Below are 4231 nucleotides of genomic sequence, written 5' to 3'. Positions count from 1 at the left end.
TATCGAGATCATATCACAACATGGTGGAGTTTAAATTCCTTTTTAGGAAACTTCTTCAAAAGGTCATACCAGCAAAGAAAAATCGTCTGAAGACACCGTTGATCAAGGGCAAATCTCTCCAAAGCTCAGTTGATTGGGCTTACGGAGAATTGGACATGTGACCAACCCAGAACATAACTTATTTGTAGCTTATATCACAAACACTTATCATGATAACATTTATAAATATTATGTATAAGCTATTTTTTATAGCAACATATAAAATAAAGTTAAATTGCTTTTGTATAAACAATAGGTTATGTTCAGATGCGATTGCGCGGGGTGAACATGTAAGATTAGCATTACAATGCTCAAGTTAGAGAAGTAGTGAGTGAATGAAGAGGAATACAGTGAATTATTAAATATAATCATATCTTTGTCTTCATACCTTTTATGTAGGCGTGGTAGTTTATATACCATGGGTGACAACTGAGTTTAGGAGGTATTGGACATTTGACCGGCCTAGAACCCAACTTATTTGTAGCTTATACCACAAACACTTATCACGATAAACATTTATGTAAAAGATATTTTTTTAGCAACATATAAAAAAAATTAAATTGCCTTTGTATAAACAATAGGTTATTTTCATAAATTTGTTTTTTCTTCCATACAGTATGTAGATAAGGTAAATCAAGTTGACCCTGAATGTTACTCTGACTATTGCTTATAGTCAGTTAGGAATGAAAGAAATCAGTTTTTTATTTTAAAATAAAATTGTTGTTAAAGTCATTCCTAAGATCACTCACATGCATACCGAATCAAAATGAAAATTTTATGATTATTTTCAAGAGAAGCCTTTCAACATGTCACACAAGTAAATTGTATTGAGTGTGTGAAACACTTGAGACAACCTAGACTATCGAAGCTGGATAAACACATTCTAGCACAAAATAACCACATCAACACTATCATTAAAGTGGAAAACTTATTTATTTCAATAATATAAATTGAAATTCTATCTTATTTATTTTCGGTATAGTCTACCAGTACTTAATGTTAAAAAAAACAATGGAGATGCATATTCGTAAATATTCCAGAGATGCATCTCCGAGCGATATTTGTTCTAAACGCATTATAACTTTTCTCCTTCATCACCTCTAAAAAAACACTCTAAATATCAGGTGGTTCTTCAGGGTGTCACATCTATATTTGGTGCAGACTGCTCCATGAGATCCACTGAGGCCGACTCATCACGAGATACTAAAGGAGGGGCAAACACAGTTAGATCATGCTCATGATGTATTGTCTAGATGTCGTCGCATTGTGGAGATTAAACATTGACAGGGGTATCTTTTTTTATGGGTCTAAGGTGAGGCAGATCCTAGATCCCATTATGACGGAGGCACAAGAGGCACTGATGTCCCGGAGACAGCGTCGAAGGACAGGGGGTAGAGGCGGCCGAAGAGCCCGAGGAGCTCTTATTCGGCATATGCAATAGTTGATAATGTATTTGCGTTTTGAATTTATTATTAATTGTATTTTATTTTGACTTATTTAAACTATATTGTGTATTTTGACTTCATTTTGTGTCGGCTAGTGACTTATTTTGTCTTTCTAGATTTATATATGTCATTTTTTGCATATAGATTGTATGGTTTAATGTTCATCACTGTCATACCCCAAAATTTGCCCATTAATCTCGCAAAACGTTTCTCGAAGCACTCCAACTTATTCTGCAAGGCACTGACCTTAAAGGAACAAAAGCCCAACTCACAACAGGCCCAATCCAGAAAAAGGCCCAAACTAGCTCGCTCGCTAGGCGAGCAACTCCTTCGCCTAGCGAATCTTGCGAATACCAGAATTATTGGGTTTCATTCTGAGCCCATTAGGTCATAAATGGCCTGCTCGCTAGGCGAGCAAATCCTTCGCCTAGCGAACCCTTCGCTACAACGCTCTCCTAGCGAAGCTTGTGATATATCAGAATTTTTGGGCTTCATTCTGAGCCCATTAGGTCACCACAATCACTATAAATACCGACATTTCAGTCACGAAAAGGAGGAGGAAAACGGAGGAAGACGGACAGAAACCCTGGAGACCAACTCAGAAAATTCTGAGTAAAGAAACCCTGAAGGCCGCTCATCCGCACCAAGGTTGCCTCCGCCCAATTCGACCCGATTTGCCAATCCAAAGCTGCAATTCCATTGCAAACAGGTTTGCGCATCTCTACTGTTTTATGCTTTTAATCGGTAATCGCTACATACATAAGGCATCATGATTAAATTTTCGGATATGTAATTTGATTTCACATGTGAATTTAAGTATGCCTGAATATCCTGAATGTTTGTCCATGCTATTCCTGTAATTAAATGCCATAAAGTTCAGGGTGCCGGAATCATGCTGCTATCAAACTCAAAACCCGTAGCAGCTCGCTAGCACATCGCTAAGCGAGCCTGTAGCGAGCATTCGCTAAGCCTTCGCTAGGCGAAGCAGGAGCGAACGGGACAGTGGCTGTTTTGTTTCTTTTCTGTTCTGCCTTATGTTTATCTAATCAAGATTTATTATAATTCTGCATCATTTGGCCTGACTTTAGGACTGTTGTGTTTATTTTGTGGTGCACTTTTCAATTGTACTTTATCTCGATGTTCTAACCCGTGTGCTGAATTGTGTAAAGGCTTACATATTCCCGAGGAAACGGCCGGCTAGGTATTCCACTTTATGTGTGGGATACCCTTATGGAGATGGATTCTGAATTACTTAATTTTAATGTGGAGATTCATCCTAAATTATCTAGCTGATTTTAATGTATTGATTTCATCGATTTTAATGTGGACCTAATTACTTAATCGATTACGGCTATCTAATTAATTGTAAAACTTTGCCTTTAAATATGTGATCTTGGACTTCTCTTTGTTACCCTACGATATTATGGTATTATGGTCATGTCCCGCGAATGTGGAGATGCACTTAGCAAAGACCCTTCGGTTAAATCATCATAGTCCCTCGAATGTTGCCTTTTTCCCTCGACGACCCTTCGGTATAGCCTACGGTTAAATGATGATCGTCCCTTCGAATGCTAAGGTATCCTCACAACTGTTGCCTTCAATGACCAATCAATGACCCTACGATGACCCTTTTACATCCAAAGGATAAAGCTACTTACTTCTCGATAGTAAGGACAGTTTTACCCTCATAAGGATAGGAAATGCCCATAAAGACCTTGGGTAGGTATAACTCCTAAATGCTTGCTCACAACTTAAACTACTTTTCACACCTCACACTTTTCAAAACCTGCATTAGAAAATCACCACTTGGCATACATTCGTACTAGAATCATTGTCAAGTTATATCTTTCTAAACAGCTTTCAAAATTAAACGAGATAAATACTTTGTATACATTCGTACAAGAATCATTACAAAGTTAAACTCTCTTTTCAAAACATTTTCCAAACAGCTCTCACACACTTTTTCAGACAAGAAAAACATAAGTGATCAAGCAATTAAGAGCCCATGGATAACCATGGATACAAAGGATGCTAACACCTTCCCTTTGTATAATGTACCTCTCGAACCCAAAATCTAAATTAAGGTCTTTCCTGTTCTTTTCCGCCTTTCCTTATTGGATGAAAGAAAAGTCGGTGGCGACTCTTGCTATCCGCGACATTTGCTTTCCAAAGCAAAAACACACCAAAGTCAGTTCACCGTATGACAATCACATAACAAGGTTCTTAACATTTATAAATTGTTATTTTCATCTGAATAACCATAAAACTATTTTAACTTGCATTGTTCTGTTATGATACATAGATGGTGCATGCTCCCAATGGTCCCAATGGACTAACGCATCCATTTAACCTTAAAAGGATGTGTCATTGAAGTTGGTGCATGCTCCCAATGGTCATGCATCATGCATGTATGCACCATGCCTCTTGACGCATGCATGTATGTATTGGTGTATGCGCCAATGCATCTGACGCATACACCTTTAATTTTTTTATTTTTTATTTTAATTTTAAATGTTAATTTAACAATTAAATAAAAAAATATTTAAAAAAATCATATTTATGTTATAATAAAAATTATATGGAATTGACAAAAATTCAATGACCGACCCGATTGAAACGTCCCCATGGTCCACATCCAGGTGTGTTAGTCTGTCTTTGAGGTCTCTCATGATTTTCCTTAGGTGTTTGGGATCTTTGAGTGCTGACATGATGCAATGATGGCTGGTGTGAAGGTCCGGTGGAAGGTT

The sequence above is a fragment of the Lathyrus oleraceus genome, chromosome 5 (assembly GCF_024323335.1).
Source record: "Lathyrus oleraceus cultivar Zhongwan6 chromosome 5, CAAS_Psat_ZW6_1.0, whole genome shotgun sequence".
NCBI classification, from domain to species: domain Eukaryota; kingdom Viridiplantae; phylum Streptophyta; class Magnoliopsida; order Fabales; family Fabaceae; genus Lathyrus; species Lathyrus oleraceus.
This window is presented reverse-complemented; position numbering follows the sequence as displayed.